Source organism: Prionailurus viverrinus, chromosome B2 (assembly GCF_022837055.1).
Source record: "Prionailurus viverrinus isolate Anna chromosome B2, UM_Priviv_1.0, whole genome shotgun sequence".
NCBI classification, from domain to species: Eukaryota; Metazoa; Chordata; class Mammalia; order Carnivora; family Felidae; genus Prionailurus; species Prionailurus viverrinus.
In genome coordinates, this window is record NC_062565.1 from 127,246,473 (window position 1) to 127,265,922 (window position 19,450).

Sequence of the window (19,450 nt, forward strand, 5' to 3'; positions counted from 1 at the left end):
GATAATATTAACCAAAAATGAGAATCAGAATTTGTTCAGCATTTACTATGTTCAGGCAGTGAACTAGTTGTCTTAGATCATCTCATTAAAGCATGCCAGCAACACCTTTAGGTAAGTATTATATGTATTAAAGTTACATATGTAAATATATATATTTTTTGGTACAGGAGGAGACTGAAGTTTAAATATTAAGTCACATTCCAGAAGATCCCTAGCTGATACTTGCTGGGAGTCTGGTCTGAATTCAGAGTCTGTCATTATGTTGATCTGCATGGTTATTCAGCACGGGAATTTGCTTGCGTATAGGAGATCATGTCAGAGGTTCCAGAGAGTGCTCTCAAAATTCACATACATGAATGAAAATCTCCCGACTTCTGTCGTCAGTGTGACAGTCATATACGTCACAAAAAATTCCCAGACCATTTACATGCACACTCTGATTGAGGACACACATTCTTGGGGTTATTGGTCTGTGAAGACATGGGTGAACACCAGTGTTAATTGATGCAGGCTTTTTTTTTTTCACAAGTAAAGGAGCAACTGGATTACAAATCCTCTAATTCAAGTACTAGACATGCCTCCTACCAGCAGGTGCAAGTCTGTTGCAGGCAGTGCAGGAAATTTGGGGGAGGGGGGGTTCCTCTGGATAAATTTCAGCTGTAACAAGGGAAAGGTCCTTCAGGACCCATTTGGGACAGATTTCTGAATGGAGATGAAAAACTTCTCCCGAGTGATTTGAACCTGCTTTCACTTTCCAGCCCCAATGTTTCCATTATCATTTCTTCTTCCTCTTCTTCCTCTTCTTCTTCTTCTTCTTCTTCTATTTATTTTTCAAGAGACAGAGTGAGAGAGACAGTGAGCAGGGAAAGTGCAGAGAGAGAGGGAGATGCATAATGCGAAGTAGGCTTCAGGCTGAGCTGTCAGCACAGAGCCCTGTGCGGGGCTTGAAGTCATGGACTGTGAGATCATAACCTATGCTGAAGTCAGATGTTCAACCGACTGAGCCACCCAGGCGCCCCTAAAACTTTTTAAAATAACATCTGCCAGCCACATTGTTCATTAAAATGGGTCCTGAAGTGGGAAATCTGGTTCTCCATCTTGCCCTACCCTAGCTGCTCTTCTCCTCCCCTCCCTCCCCCTCTTCCTCCTCCTCCTTCTTCATCTTTGTCTTCATTTTCTTTGTCTTCTCTTTCCATTTAAGGTGTGACCTGGGGCCCTGGGGTTCTATTCTGGAAGGCTTTGTCAAAGCGGCTATGGCTATAGATGTGAGACCTTCCAATCTGCAAACAGTCTTTGAGAAGTCTCCCTTGCTCAGAACTCCATCTCCATTGGGTATCCAATAAAAATTGCCCTCGTTTTTATTTTCTAGATGGGTTATAATTGCAGTTTTGTATTTGTAGTTGCCTGTCTGAATCAAGTGAGCTCTGCTGCTGGCTCTCTTGGATGCTTGACCAGTTTGCTTTATAAATTCATTTGACGCTTTTATGAAAAACAGCACCAAGAGCTGTAGAAAGTGCAGTGAATTCTTCTGTTCCAGCTAGTTATGGAGCAGCAACCTTTAGTGCCAACGGATTTAGCCTCCAGAGAAGGCCACTTGGCCCTGCTACCTCCTTAGGGATGCCCAGTCTCATGGGGTGTCTATATATCCTCTTAAGTGCCTCGTCAGCAGAGACATGCACTTTGGACTGCTGTAGATCTTCTGACAGAGTTCCAAATAAGGGTGCAAAACAGATACCATTCAAAATGCTGAAGAATATTCAATTATAAGGTCATAGCTCATATTTATATGTTGCATCCAACCACAACAATAATGGAATCATAACAGTTTAAAACATTCAGCCATCTTTTACACCCCACTCTTTTCCTATTTGACTCATTTCATCTTCCTTATTCAGGCAGGAGGGGCCAGGCTGGTGAGGATGTGACAGATATGGAAGCACCTACCTCCCTCTGGACTGCCCAAATGTGAGTCTAAGTGTAAAGGTCTAACTAAGCTGGGTTTGCTATTGCTCTGCACTTTGGGGGAGAAGCAAATGTTTCCAAACACCTGAGGGCACTAGAGATTTAGACAGCTGGGAAAAGATTTGGAGGTCAAAACATAAGAATACTTCATAAGTTGACTCTTCAGGATCAGATGACAGAATGTTGACTCCAGAGTGGATAGAAGAGGACCTTAGGCCATATGTCCTTCTGCCCATTCCGTACTTTATGTTTTTTCATAGGAAATTCTCAGTAAAGATAGGGAACTCTTAATTGGCTGAGGAAAAGTTACCAGGACCCAGTGACATAAAAGAAATTAGTCAAATCATACATTATTATATAAAGTTATATCTCATACACACTTGTTTTTCAGATTGAGATTGTTAGAGGACTCTGCTGTTGGCAATAACCACGTCACTAAAAGATGTATTAAAAGCCACATGTGGTAAAACTGCATAGGAAGGAATCATGAGCTTCAATAACATATAAGTTGGCATCAGATAAGCTCTTTGGGGTCTGGGAATAACTTGAATATTATCCAGGAATTTCTACCAGCATGTTTGCTGATAAAAAATTTTCCACTAGGACAATATAATCCAGATATATCATGTATGTATTAAACATTTTTGATATAATGTATTGCCATCATGGAGAATAAAAATTATATTTAATTATTTCATGTGTATAACATCTGTGTAAAGGAGTAATTAAATTTTTAACATTTATGTATAAGGTGTGAATGAATATGCAAATGAAATAATTACAATTTATGAAAGTCAACACATTTTTATGCTTTAAATGCAGAACTAGACTATAGAGAAGAAAGATGAATGAAAATTTGAGTTACTCAGAACACGGTCTTTTAAATTCCAAAATAACTCTGTTGCAGGAAATTTAGTTTAATTATTTCAGAAATAGGTCACCATTCTCTTTCTTATTGTGATATTATTCCTCATAATGGACTGAATGATTTTCTTTCAGCCTTTTTTCATATTATTTTGTGTGGCTGACTTTTATTGACTATTCATAAAGTACACTTAGTAACTTCAGATATATTACAGATTCCTAGTTAACTAAATATGTACAATATAAATTGGCTAGCAGTATAAATCTATCCTTCCAATTTTATTTTACATTACTACCTTCATGGTATTACAAATATATTTTTCCTAATGAGTCAATGAGGCCGAATGTTATAGTGATGTGAAGAGCACATTATGAACTTTCTCTTTATCTTGATTTGCGCTGAAATATCTGCTTAAAAAAGAGAAGTCATTTCCAAATTTCTAATTGGCATTCAGAGTACTCTTTTATGCTAGCTTCATTTTCTTATCTTTCCATCACACTGTATTAATTAGTCAGCTTCTCTAAACATGGGCCACCTCTTATTCACACTGGAATTGCCAGCATCTATTACAGTGCCTGGAAGAGAGCAGATATGCAATAATAACTCTGTTTTCTTTCTAAGCCTCAATGTCGTGTCTTTGTCATAGAAATAAAAATTATAATACATTACATTGCCAGGAAAGGAGATATAAATAAAATAATATATTAATTTAAAAACTTTTTACTTATAAAACAATGCAAATCTTATTAGATTTCATTACGTAGATTCTTTTTATCCTTTAGGATTTAACTTAAAACATTTATTCTTTATGAAGTTGTTCTGATCACCTAATTTTACATTATTCTTTCCTTTTCCAATTTTCCACACTCCAATTTTCTTTTTAAATAGTAAATAAATTTCAAATAGGCTAATGCCAGTTCAGGAACAAGGGAGAACTTAGGCCAATTTACACATTATGTGGAGGAAGAAGCTGAGGCCCTACGAAACAGTGGGAAGAAATGGAATCTCTTGACTCTCGGGTAACTGCTCTTTCTATGATCGTACATGATGAGGAACTGATTGACAAGCCATGTTGAAAACGTCTCAATCAATTTATCTGTAAAATCAGTGGACATTAAAAGAGACTGTCTAGAGAATGTTGTGTTTCAGGACTGATCACAATATGTATGCCATATTGATTCTGTAACACAACTGTTCATTCCTAAATATGTTACAAATAAATTATACACCAGGGGAAACCGCCTTCAGAAAAATGCATCTATATTAGCATATGGCATTCTTCCATTTCGTAAGGAAAATGAAGCCATCAGGCATGACCAGTCTGAACCCTACTCCCTCAAGAAAACAAATATCAGTACTTTTTCCTATGATGCTAAGATGAGGGGGAAGGAATCCTTATGTTTGTTCCAGACAGATTTTTCATTCTCAGTGTTTAACCAAATCTTTTTCTGTCTTCTCTGGTATTTTGCTCCGTAAATTAGTCCCACTTTCTATTAAATTTTCACCTTTTCCCTCTCTATTACCACATTTCCCGTTAACATATCTACTTCTGTCTTCTAAATTTTTTTTTTTTCAACGTTTATTTATTTTTGGGACAGAGAGAGACAGAGCATGAACGGGGGAGGGGCAGAGAGAGAGGGAGACACAGAACCGGAAACAGGCTCCAGGCTCCGAGCCATCAGCCCAGAGCCCGACGCGGGGCTCGAACTCCTGGACCGAGAGATCGTGACCTGGCTGAAGTCGGACGCTTAACCGACTGCGCCACCCAGGCGCCCCACTACTTCTGTCTTCTAAATAAGACTTCTTGACCCGTGTTGGCCTATTGCTAGCATCACTTCTCCCTCTTCCTTCCTCTTGAAAAGGAATCTCTATTTACTTTTATCTTACCAACTTCATGTTTATTACTTAACCCATCGCTTTTAGGCATGTATCTAGGTTTTGTGAGATGTCATCATCGTTTTATGTGTCAACCTGATTGGATCACGGGTGCCCAAATATTTGGCTGCATATTATTTCTGTATTTGTCTGTAAGGTGTGTCCAGATGGAATCAGCATTTGGATTGGTGAACTCAGTCAAGTGGTTTACCCTCTCCAACGTGAGTGGGCTTTATCCAGTCCCTGGAGGATCTGAAGGGAGCAAAAATGTGTAGGAAAGAAGAATTCATCCTTTCCTGCCTGATTGTTTAAACCGAGACATCTGTCTCCTACTGTTCTTGAGGTTTCTGGTTATCAGTCCTTCATATCTGGACTGGAATCTACATCATCATTGGCTCTCCCAGTTCTTAAGCCTTTGAACTAGGACTTAATTACACAATGGGCTCTCCTGGGTCTCCAGCTTGCAGACAGCAGATGGCAGATTTCTCAGCCTCCATAATTATGTGAGCCACTTTCTTTTAATAAATATCTATATCTGTATCTATGTCTATATCCAAATGCACACACACATATGTACAATCTCCTATTGTCTCTGTTTCTCTAGAGAACTCTGACTGATAGGCAGGGTCTGAAATTTACATGCAAGGGTAGAGCTTTAAAGTTCAAGCTTCCATGATTTCATGCTAAATCTGCCTTTGCCTGCAAGCTTATTTCTGTTTTCACCAAGTATTAAGATGCTTTCAGTAGGGTCACCAAATACTCACTCGTTGGTGCTAAGAGAGAGGGCACACTTGAAAACTTGTTTAGATGAGTCTGTAATTATATATTCAAAATACCTATCGCACAGAGCTTCAAAGGTGCTGCTACTTTATCAAATAGTGTCCAGTAGTAATACAGCTTGCCAGACATCTGATTCTCATTCCATGGAAAGCAAACTTTTTTCCTGCTCACCCAAAACTTTCCTAGGGTTTTCATTTCTTCTGTGTATGTTCCTTATTCTGAAATTCGGAGAAAATGATCTCAGCATGGGTCCATTTGCATACACAATGCCTAGTAGTTGGTGGCTTCTTACTATGCAAACATTCAGGAATATATTTAGCTCTTGGAAGTTTTCTTCTATTTCTCATTGACTATTTTTTCTTAAAATTTGGAAATAATATGAGGTATTTTTAAAATACATACATGTGTGTATACCAAATTATTATATAGATTTATTAAAATATATGAAAAACCAGTAACAAAGACAATTAACCATGGTTGTCTTTGAGGAGGTTTGCAGGAATGAGGAAAAGAGTAAAAGGACACATTTACTCTGTCTTTTTGTAAACAACTTCTTATATAATTGAAATGGAGTATACTGAAAATACTTAAACTGTACATTTTGGTAAGATTTGACACATGTGTACAACCATGAAGCGATCATCACAAATAAGATAATGAACATACCCATTGCTTCCAGAAGTCTGCTTCTGCCTCTTTAGGTCTCCCTCTTTTTCCTCTCCACCTTTTTCCATTCCAAGGTTATCACTGATCTGTCTCCACCTATTAGTTTGTATTTTCTAGAGTTTTACGTAAATGGAATCATAGAGTATTCTTTTCTGTCTGGCTTCTTCCATATCATTTAATTATTTTAAGATTTACCATGTTACATCAATAGTTAATAGTTCATTAGTTACTCTGCTGAAATGTTGATTAGTATTGCCTGTAATATATGTATCGATACATTTAGAAAGAATTGTCATCTTAACAATATTGAGACTTCTGGCCAATGCCCATATTGAGGCCTTCTTTAACTTCTAATGGCAATGAGTGGCACCTGAAAGGCTCAGTTGGTTGTGTGTTCAACTCTTGATTTTGGCACAGTTCACGAGCCTATGATTCCTGGAGTCAAGCCCCCCAACCCCCACCTTTGTCAGGCTCCATGCTGACAGCACAGCATGGAGCTGGCTTGGGATTCTCCCTCTTCCTCTCTCTTGGCCCCTCCCCCACGCACATGCACTCTCTTTCAAAATAAATACATAAACTTAAAAAAATTCTAATGGCAATGATTTTGTTCAGTATATAGGTCCCACATATCTCTTGCCAGACTTATCCCTAATTATTTCATGTTTCTATGTTATTCAAGCAGTATTATTTTATATTTCAATTTCTGATTACTCTTTAGTAGTAAATAGAAGTTTGATTTAGTTATGTTTATTGATTTTACAACCTGTGATTTGTTAAATTTCCTTCTTATTTTTGGTAACTTTTAGGTTCCATTGTTTTTTTCTGTGTATATGAACATGTGGTCTTCAAATAAAGGTAATTCCTGGATTAATTCTATTTCTCTGTCTTATCTATTGTGTGAGCTACAACCTCCAACACAATGTTGAAAAGAAATGGTGAAATCAGACCTACTTTTCTGATTTTAAAGTAAAAGCATTCAGTTATTCACAATTATGTTTTTCATGAAAGCTTTTTATCAAGATGAGAGATCTTCATTCTATCGCTAATTTCCAGAAAGTATTAACATTTTGTGACATACTTTTTCTGCTTCTATTGAGATGATTATATTTGAAAATACAATTTGTTACTGTGGAAAACTATTGATTGCTTTTTGAATGTTAAACCAACTGTACTTGTCTCCATTTGATTATAAGGTATTATCATCTTTATTATTGTTGGGTATATTTAATAACATTTATTTTAAAATTTTTGCTTCAATGTTCATGAGCAGTCATGATCTATAGTTTCTTTTTATAGATTTGTCTTCTTTTGGTAACAGAATGACGCTGGCTTTGCAGAATGAGTTGGAAAGTATTTTCTTCTTTTACCATTTCTGGAAAAGTTTGTTTAGAATTGCTACTATTTCTTCTTTTAATGTTGATTAAATTCTCCAGTAAAACCAATTGGCCTTGAGTTTTTCTTTCTGGAGTATATTTAATATCACATTCAATTATTTTAGCAATGTTAACCATTGAAAATATTTATTTCTTTTTGAGATTGCTTTGGTGGTTTGTTTCTTTCAAGAAATGTATACATTTATGTCTCATTGTCATATATATTGGTATAAAATTATTGACAATACTTATTAACTTTTTTAAAACTGCAGAGTTTATAGTTATATTATGTGTCTAATTCTTGCTGATGATAATATGACCCTTCTTTTCCCTTTTTTCCTGATCCCTCTGGCTGGAGCATTATAAACATATTGATCTTCTCAAGGAAACAATTTGGTTTCATGTTTTCCCATTGTTTATCTGTTTTCCATATCACTGATTTTTGTTCTACTTATTTTCTTTCTTCTTACTTTGGGTTTAACTTCTTTTTCTCATTCTTTTCGATTCATGCTGAAATAATTGATTTGGTACCTTTCTTATTTTCTAATAAGGCTATAGTGCTATCAATTGTCCTTGTAAGTATGGTTTTTGATATGTTGTGTTTTCATTAAATTCTGTTCAAATTTCTTATAATTCCATTTTTGATTACCTCTTTAATCCATGGATTATTTAGAAGTGTGTTATTTCGTTTCCAATATTTGCACATTCCAGAGATCTTTCTGGTATTGACTTCTAATTAATTACACTGTAGTCAGAGATCATATTTTGTATTATTGGAATCCTCTCAGATTTATTGAAACTTATTTTATGGTGCAAAATGCAGTGTCAATCCCTCTTAGTTATACAGGTTAATCTCACTCAATATGAAAATGGGCTACAACAGGGCATAGATACCAGGGTGTTTGTTGGCTATCATAAGTGTCTATTATGTGCTAGTCTACATGCAAATGGGAACCCTACATGCTCTCATGGAACTTCCACTATATCCAGGGAAGGGCACTAAAATAAAAACATAAATCACTAAGTGAAAAAATGAATTATAGATTGTAATACGTACAATGAAACACATAAACAGGATGTGCTGGTAAAGCAAATTGGCTGATGGTACTGTTTTTCTAAGGATAACCAGACAGTCTACAGAAGGACAACTGAGTCCTGAGAGTGGAATAAACCAGTCATTCAAAGAGCTGATGAAAAAAAAGGTATCAGCAGAGGTAATACTAGAAAGAGCTTGGTGTTGGAACATCAAAAGTGTGGATTAGAGGGCACCTGGGTGGCTCATTTGGTTAAGTGTCCGACTTTGGCTCAGGTCATGATCTCTCAGTTCATGAGTTCGAACCTTGCATCAGGCTCTGTGCTGACACCTAAGAGCCTGAAACCTGCTTTGGATTCTGTGTGTGTGTGTGTCTCTCTCTGTCCCACCCCTGCTTGCACACTGTCTCTCTCTTTCTCTCAAAAATAAATAAACATTACAAAAATTTAAAAAATTTTAAAAAGTGTGGATTACAAAAGTAGCTGTCCCAGCTACAAAAGGAATATAATATGGCATGTGTTTGCGGAAGCCAGTAGAAATCATATGATCAGTTATATCAATCTTTTCCCAAGTAAATTAGAAACTGACAAAAGAATTTTAAGCAGGGAGAGTGACATAAACTTATTTACCATAAAAAAAGAAGAAAAATTAATCTGACTGTTGCTTGGAGGTTTGGGGCCTATGGTGAAGGAGAGATAATAGATATTTGGCTGATCAGAATAAAAGTTGACACAAAGGTACCAGTTGGGAAACCACACAGTTTTCCAGGAAGACTGGGTTACCAGAAGTGAATTAGAGAAGAAATGGATGGACAGTAAATATATTTTCAGGATGTAGAGCCAACTAGATTGTTGATGGATTGAATATGTTGGGTGAAAGAAAAAGCAAATGAATCCCATAACCATTATGCTAAGTGAAAGAAGTCAAACACAGAGGACTATATATCTGTATGGTCCATTCACATGAATTTATAGATAAGGCAAATCTCCAGCAACAGAAAGCCAATCACTAATTATCTAAGGCAAGAGGTCAGAGAAGGGGGTGAAGTCTAAAGTGTCAGAGGAATGTTTAGGGTGATCAGACCTTTCTATATCTTGATTTTGTGAAGGTTACATGACCATATACAATTACTCAAATTCATATAACTATACACCTACACTAAGAGAATTTTATTGTCTGTAAATTATACCACAATACAACTATTAAAAATAGTCAAATATAAAATGGGACCTATTTCTACCTGGCATTATAGATAAGGACATTCCTTTAATATACAAAAAGCAGGTAGAATTTTAGTATAGCACAAATGCTCCATAAACACATTTTCTAAGAATCTAAAATATGATAAGAATGTACTAAACATATGAGAACATGAGAATTAATGGAAGAAATTTAAATGGTCTAAACATAGAAAAATAGACTTCTGGTTTCAACTATTCTATGTAAAATTCTTTGCCTTAGGACATGAACAGGCTAGACAAGAAAAACTCAAAACCTATGCATTTTCTTGGACCTTGCAGAGAATTTGGATCACAGAGCAAACTACTACCTTGAAATCTGAGGCTGCACTCAGGGAAACTGAGTACCTGATGTTGGCTGTCCTGGAGTAGAAGACATGAGACTCTAGAAAAATGGTAGAAAGACTTCAATATTATGTGTAACAAACTTCTGGGGGCCAAGTGTGGATTATTGTGAGAATAAAAAGCTCTTGAGGCCACAGGAAATAATACAAAGTACATTTTTCAATGTTTATTTTCGAGGGAGAGAGAGAGACAGAGCACAAGTGGGAAAGGGGCAGAGAGAGAGTGGAAAACACAGAACCTGAAACAGACTCTGGGCTCTGAACTGTCAGCACAGAGCCTGCTGCAAGGCTCGGACTCAGGAACGGGGAGATCATGACGTAGGCTGAAGTCGGATGCTTAATCGACTGAGCCACACAGGTGCCCTTAATACAAGCACATTCTTAGAGCATAAAACAATTAAAAAGTAGAAGTCAATAACATAGAAGTAGCTTAAAAATACCCAAACATATGGGGGCGCCTGGGTGGCGCAGTCGGTTAAGCGTCCGACATCAGCCAGGTCACGATCTCGCGGTCCGTGAGTTCGAGCCCCGCGTCAGGCTCTGGGCTGATGGCTCGGAGCCTGGAGCCTGTTTCCGATTCTGTGTCTCCCTCTCTCTCTGCCCCTCCCCCGTTCATGCTCTGTCTCTCTCTGTCCCAAAAATAAATAAAAAAATGTTGAAAAAAAAAATTAAAAAAAAAAAAATACCCAAATATATGGAAATTAAACACATTTTTTTTTTCTTTTTAAAAATTCTAACATTTATTTATTTTTGAGAGACAGAGAGAGAGTACGAGCAGGGGAGGGGCATGGAGAGAGAGGGAGACACAGAATCTGAAGCAGGCTCCAAGCTCTGAGCTGTCAGCACAGAGCCCACTGCAGGGCTTGAACTCATGAACCCTGAGATCATGACCTGAGCTGAAGTCAGACACTTAACTGACTGAGCCACCCAGGTGCCCCACATTTCTTAATAACATACGGGTAAAAGACGAAGCCTGGAAGGATTAAAAAATATTTTGTACTAAATGAAAATAAAACTACAGCTTATCAAAATTTGTGGGATGCATCAAAAGCAGTATTTAAAGGGAAAATTTATAACATTAAATAATTAAATATACATGTAAGGAAAATATATACAATATAATATAATACCTTAGAAAATGAGATGAAGAAAACGAGAGCAAAGGTAATAATACATTTTAAACCCAAATCAATGTTATGGAAAATAGGGATAAAGAACATCTTTGAAACCAAAATTTAGTCTTTGGAAAACACTAAAATTGCTCAAATTCCAGCCATGTAAACTAAGGAAAAGAAGAAGGAGAAGAAGGAGAAAAAGAAGAAGAAGAAGAAGAAGAAGACGACACAGGGATAAAAGAGGGGTCTTCACTACTGATTCCATGCACATTAAGAGATAATAAGATAATACTATAGACATGATGTCCATATTCTGATCCCTTAGATGATATGGACTCATTCACTGAAAGGACAAAGTTCAAAAATTCACTCAAGGAAACTGATAACTTTTAAACAAAATTGAATTAGTTGCAAAAAATAAAATATATATATATATATATATATATATATACCTTCAAAAACCAAAATACCAGACCCACATGGTTTCAACAGTGAATTATCCAAAGGTTTAAAAGAAAAAAAAGTAATATCAACTTTACACGGTGTCTTTTAGAAAACAGTAGAGGAAATAGTTTCCGATTTTTAAGAGAACAGCACAGTCCTACTACCAAACCTATATAAGATATTACAAAAAAGAAAACTACAGACTCATATGGTCTCATGACCAGACACAAGAATCCTTAACAACATTTTAGCAAATTCAATTCAGCAACATATGTAAAATATGATACATCATCATTAATATGACTCATTGGAATGCGAGGCTGATTCAACATTTGCATATCAGTTTCGTTCCTCATATTAACAAAATAAACATCATTATATCCATAGACGCAGAAAAATATTTTATAAAGTAAAACAAGCATTCATGATAAAAACTCTCGAAAAAGTAGGCATAGGAGGAAAATTCTAATCAAGGTTTTATATGAGAAACCTCCAGGAAATATCACACTTAATGAGAGAGTGAACACTTTCCATCTAAAATCAGAAACCAGGTGAATATGGCCTCTTTCACCTCCTCCAGCGCTATACTGGACATCTTAACTACTGCACTAATACAAGAAAAAAAGGCATATTATTGGAAATGAAGAAATAAAATGGTATTTATTTGTACATGTTGTGACTGTCTATGTAGACAATGGCAAAGATTATATAAAAAAATCCTGTAACTAATAAGTGAGTATAGCAAAATCTCAAACTACAAAAGTCAATTAATTGCCTTCCTATATACTAACAATGAGCAATAAGATATTGAAGTAAAAGAAATACTATTTTTAATAGCATCCAAAACATATTCAGTATTCTGTATGTGGGTAACTATAAAACACTGCTAAAAGAAAAAAATAATAAAATCTTAAAATCTTAAGCGATATTATGTATTTATAGATTAAAAGACTCAATATTTTCATAATATTAACTCTTCCTAATTTGATCTATACATTCAGTGCAGTCCCAACCCATCAATTTTGTGTAGATATTGACAAACTGATTGTAAAATGTATATGGAAATGCAAAATATCTAGCATAGCTCGCATAATATTAAAGCAAAAGAAATTTGAAAGGATCACAATATCTGATTTCAAGAATTACTATAAAACTACATTAATCGTGACAGCATGGAATTAATGAAAGACTAGACATATAAATTAGTTGAACAAAATTGAGTACCCATAATAGACCCACACAAATATAGTAAATTGAGTTTTGCAGAGTCTCAAAGGTAATTTAATGTTGAAAGAAGTTTTCCTAAAATAATGTTCCTAGAACAAATGGGTGTCCACATCCAAAAAAAAAAAAAAATGAAACTAGTCAGTGATTTTATGCCTTTAATAAAATTAGCTCAAAATGGATATTGAACCTAAATATAAAGCTTAACAATACACAACATCTACATGGAAATGAAGGAGGAAACCTTTGTGATGTTGGGTTTGGTGTTGAATTGTTAGATATAATACCAAAAGCATAATCCATGAAAGAAAAATATGGTAGGTTGGGGTTCAATAAGATTTAAAAGCAAACAAAGCGTCTGCTTTGGAAAAGACACTATTAAGAGAAGGAATAGACAAGCCGCAGGCTTGAATATTTTACAAATACAGAGAATATTTTACAAAACTTATCTGATGAAGATCTTCTATCAAAGAACTCTTAACCCTGGACAATGCGAAACAATCAACCCTACTTAAAAATGAACTAAATTGCTAAACACCACTTTTAGTAGATTAAAAAAAAAAGATGTCAAGATAAGCATATGGAAAGACGCTCAACATTATATTACATTAGGGAAATGTAAATTAAAACAATATAGAGATAATACCACACAGCTATTAGAATGTCTAAAATCCAAACTGGTCATACCCAGTGCTGGTAAAATGACGGTGCAATAGCAACTTTCATTTGGTGCTGCTGGGGAGGTAAATGATAGAGCCACTTTGAAAGACAGTTGTCAGTCTCCATAAAGCCAGACCTAAATTAACATATGACACAGTGGTCATCTTGCAGGTATTTGCCCAAATGATTTAAAAACATGTTTGCAGGGGCGCCTGGGTGGCGCAGTCGGTTGAGCATCCGACTTCAGCCAGGTCACGATCTCGCGGTCCGTGAGTTCGAGCCCCGCGTCGGGCTCTGGGCTGATGGCTCAGAGCCTGGAGCCTGTTTCCGATTCTGTGTCTCCCTCTCTCTCTGCCCCTCCCCCGTTCATGCTCTGTCTCTCTCTGTCCCAAAAATAAATAAACGTTGAAAAACATGTTTGCATGTAAAAACTTGCATGTCAATGCTTATGTCATCTTCATTCATAATCACCCAAAACTGGAATTAACCGAGAGGCTCTTTAATTGGTAACTGAATGAATGCAGTGTGGTATGTCAATACTATGGAATGCTGTGAACAATCAAAAAGAAATATTATTCTATACAGTAACATGGGTGAATTTGACAGGCATATGTGTAAGTAGAGAATCCAGTCTGAGAGGGCCGTAATTCCATTTACATGTCCTTTTGGAAGGGGCGGAGCTATAAGAGATAGAGAACAGATTAATAGTTGCTAGTGATGTTGGAAAGAGGAAGTATTACCTTGGTGATGCACAAGGGATTAGGGGAGATGGTGAAACTATTCTGCATGGAAGATACATGACAGTATTTGTTTTTCAAAATCCCTACCACCTTATAGCATGAGTAAAGTTTAGAGGTTGTAAAATAAAAACAAATCTACTAGGAGAGCGGGGGATTTCTGGATGGATTTCAGACAGTAGCAAATATCCAACTGTCTTACAAATATACGACCCAATCGTAGTGAAGGTGGTGGGGAGAAGGGAGCTGACCTCAGTAACTTTAAAAAGAACTGGAAACTATAATTCTAATGACAAATGGAAATATACATAGCACAGTAGTCTAGTTAGTAACATCATTTCTCACGGGAGTATGAGTTAGCAAATTTGAAACAGCTGTACATAGATACTTGAACTGACCAAATGAATGAATGGATGGTAGATGTTGAGAGCCAGACATGTATATTATGAATGCATATGCATATACATATCAATGAATATATACACGTGTGTATGCATATGGACTAAAAACATAGAATTTGTAGATACAGAAAGCAGAGAATTAACATTAGGCAAGTGCCAAAATATGTTTATATCATAACTCTTCTAGTTTTACAGTAAGGATGGATCATTAGTCTATAGTATTTCTTTATTTCTTTGCTGAGATTGATGTTCATAGTCTTATTTAATAGCTGTAGTGATAGACTTTTTGTTGTTATATGCTGAGTTCAGTTTGACAGATTCAGCAATGAAGTTATTTTGCACAGGCTGGTAATTAGGTCTAGTGACAGGCAATACAACAAAATGGAACTTTAACCAAATAATGCAATGCACAGTGTGTTAATTTCAAATGATTTCTTTTGAATGCTAATTTGCTTCTGATTATATTATTATTACAGATTTGGGGTGCTGAGGTTTTTTTAAAGACAATTTTGAGCAGTTTTAGGATCACAGCAAAATTGAAAGGAAGATACAGGTATTTCCCACATATCCTTTGCCCCACAAATGTACAGCCTTCTGCATTACCAATATCTTCCACCAGAGTGGTACATTGCTGTACTTAATGAACCTACATTTTTCACATCATAATTACCCAAAGTCCACAGTTTACCTTAGGGTTTACTCTTGGTGATGCACATTCTATAGGTTTCGACAAAGATATAGTAATATGTATCCCTAATTGTAGTATCACACAGAGTATTTTCACTGCCCCCAAAACAATTTGTACTCCACCTATTCATTTATGTTGGGTTTTATTTTTTGTTTGTTTGTTTGCTTTTCTGACTCTGCAGAAATTAACCTTAACCTTAATATTGTGATCTCCTGGGAGCTTTTCTTCCACCAAATTGAAAACAAATTTACCTGCATCATTTCCGATTCCTTCTGGATGTGGTCAGTACCTGAGAAGTCATGCGGGTCACACCTAGAAGTATACATATAAAGTAAGAACGAGAACAAGCAGCCTTTGATTGAAACTAACCAGATTCCATGTCTAAATCTGTGGTCTGGCTCTTTGGACTCTCAGTTTCTGGATTTCTTCAATTTGCAAACATCCACGTTACTTCTCTTAGATGTATATTTTAGCTTTCTTTCATGATGGCCCTAAGGCCCTAAGTCATTCCTAGGTTGTATATCTTTAAGGATAAAACAAACAAACAAACAAAAACCATTTGTAGGTTGATCTGAAAGTTTAGGTCTTAGATCTAAATATGGGACTAGAATATGGCACTTTTAGGAGTTCCAGTCTCCTGACTTTATATTAGACTTTCTTGAATCTCAATGATCTATCTAAACAATAGTTTAAAATGGTAACATCTCTTTGATTTTGTAAACTAAACTGAAATCACAATATAGAAATTGACTTCGAATTTAATTGGTCTTTAAGAAGTCAATGAGGTGGTGAATCAAGTGTTTTACTTGCTCCTTTTCATTTATTAAACCCTACAGTAATATTTTTATCTGATCTTACTCTGCTTCTAAAATATGCTGCAATGATTTTGATGCAGCATAAATTATATGCCTTTCTGTATTTCATATGCGTGAGATGTTTCACTACTTTGAGTTATCCTATTGCAATATCTGTCTTGAATTGTGTCTCCTAATAGACTAGAACCATATCTCCTTACTTGATTATAGTCATTAAATCAAGAAATATTTATTGTGTTTATTCTAGATGTTGGGAATAAAACAATGAGCAAGAAAGACATAATTCTTGCCTCACATATCTAGTCAATTGGAAAGGTAGATCCTATCAGTTGCTATGACAGACAATTTCAAGATGTAGGGATCCATTTTTGCACAGTACTTTCAAAATCATTACTAAAAATAGAGGTTAGATAAAACTGATATGCTACAGTCAAACGATAGCCTAGATCATAAACTGCCTTTAAAAATCACTTTGTAAAGGTCAAGCCAAACTGAATTTATTAGACAGAATTTAAAGTTCCAGGTAATATTGAACATAAAAATATTATTTAATAATTAAAATTTATTCAATTTTAAAGATTAAAATATTTCTATCAAACCAGATCCCAAGGGATTCTCAAAACAGTCTAGTTTTCCTTAGTAACCCATATCTTGTCATTGATGTATATACGTATATAGCTGATCTCTTGTATCTACCTATATTTTAGCCTTTACAGTCGCCTGGAAGTCATGTATTTCATGTATTATTACCTTTTGAGTGAAATAGTGATTGAATTTACTTTTCCTAGATTTATGTGTGTGAAACAGTAATTGTATTTATTTAGCATAAATTTATCAAGGGAATAACTCCCTTTGCACTGCTAACTTTTGTGCTTAGCCCATAGTCATTTTAACAGGGCTACACATTATTTAGTATTTATAAAAATATAAATTTATAAAGACCTTTAGCACCAATTAGATACAATAATAGATAATGTGGGATCAGCAATAATAATAATAAACTGAGTTCTTATTTCATAGAACATTGATCTTCATTTTGATGGGGATTGGGGCTTTAAGTCAGACCTCATACAAATAATAAAACAAGTAGCTATATAATTGTGACAAGCTATATGAGGGAGAAGTAAAAAAATGAATTCAAAGTGAAAATAGAGATGTGTAAATCAAGAAGGAGTGTCACCGAAATTATCTCCAAGTAAAAGAAATTGATTATAAGACAAGAAAGGTGAGGAAATGTTGAGAGGCAGCGATTTGGGTGCTTGTAGTAGGAGGGTGATTGGATAGAATGGAACAACAGGTAGAGATAATAATAAGGCCTTGAACCTAAAAGGATTTAGTGCTGTGAAGAAACTGAAAAAACCCAATATTCTTGCAGTGAAAGAGCAAAAAACATAAAAATATCTGCAACAATAGGACAGATCAATCTGGACTCTGCAGGTTATGCTAAGCACATTAATTTACTTTAAGAACACCACATTTTTAAAAGGTAGAGTTACATTCATTGATTATGTTTTCTATCCTTTCTCTCTGTCTCTTTTTAAGTAATCTCTATGCCCAGTGTGGGACTTGATCTCACCACCCCAAGATCAGGAGTCATGTGCTCTACTGACTGAGCCAGCCAGGTGCCCCAGTTATGTGTTTTTTTTTATGCTTATTTTACTGCTGTTTTAGTAGAGTATTGGAGAGAGACAGGAATAGACCAGAAATCAACTAGAAGGTTTTTATTTTTTTTTTTATTTTTTTTTATATATATGAAATTTATTGACAAATTGGTTTCCATACAACACCCAGTGCTCATCCCAAAAGGTGCCCTCCTCAATACCCATCACCCACCCTCCCCTCCCTCCCACCCCCCATCAACCCTCAGTTTGTTCTCAGTTTTTAACAGTCTCTTATGCTTTGGCTCTCTCCCACTCTAACCTCTTTTTTTTTTTTTTTCCTTCCCCTCCCCCATGGGTTCCTGTTAAGTTTCTCAGGATCCACATAAGAGTGAAACCATATGGTATCTGTCTTTCTCTGTATGGCTTATTTCACTTAGCATCACACTCTCCAGTTCCATCCACGTTGCTACAAAAGGCCATAATTCATTTTTTCTCATTGCCATGTAGTATTCCATTGTGTATATAAACCACAATTTCTTTATCCATTCATCAGTTAATGGACATTTAGGCTCTTTCCATAATTTGGCTGTTGTTGAGAGTGCTGCTATGAACATTGGGGTTCAAGTGCCCCTATGCATCAGTACTCCTGTATCCCTTGGATAAATTCCTAGCAGTGCTATTGCTGGGTCATAGGGTAGGTCTATTTTTAATTTTCTGAGGAACCTCCACACTGCTTTCCAGAGTGGCTGCACCAATTTGCATTCCCACCAACAGTGCAAGAGGGTTCCCGTTTCTCCACATCCTCTCCAGCATCTATAGTCTCCTGATTTGTTCATTTTGGCCACTCTGACTGGCGTGAGGTGATACCTGAGCGTGGTTTTGATTTGTATTTCCCTGATAAGGAGCGACGCTGAACATCTTTTCATGTGCCTGTTGGCCATCTGGATGTCTTCTTTAGAGAAGTGTCTATTCATGTTTTCTGCCCATTTCTTCACTGGGTTATTTGTTTTTCGAGTGTGGAGTTTGGTGAGCTCTTTATAGATTTTGGATACTAGCCCTTTGTCCGATATGTCATTTGCGAATCTCTTTTCCCATTCCGTTGGTTGCCTTTTAGTTTTGTTGGTTGTTTCCTTTGCTGTGCAGAAGCTTTTTATCTTCATAAGGTCCCAGTAATTCACTTTTGCTTTTAATTCCCTTGCCTTTGGGGATGTGTCGAGTAAGAGATTGCTACGGCTGAGGTCAGAGAGGTCTTTTCCTGCTTTCTCCTCTAAGGTTTTGATGGTTTCCTGTCTCACATTTAGGTCCTTTATCCATTTTGAGTTTATTTTTGTGAATGGTGTGAGAAAGTGGTCTAGTTTCAACCTTCTGCATGTTGCTGTCCAGTTCTCCCAGCACCATTTGTTAAAGAGGCTGTCTTTTTTCCATTGGATGTTCTTTCCTGCTTTGTCAAAGATGAGTTGGCCATACGTTTGTGGGTCTAGTTCTGGGGTTTCTATTCTATCCATTGGTCTGTGTGTCTGTTTTTGTGCCAATACCATGCTGTCTTGATGATGACAGCTTTGTAGTAGAGGCTAAAGTCTGGGATTGTGATGCCTCCTGCTTTGGTCTTCTTCAAAATTCCTTTGGCTA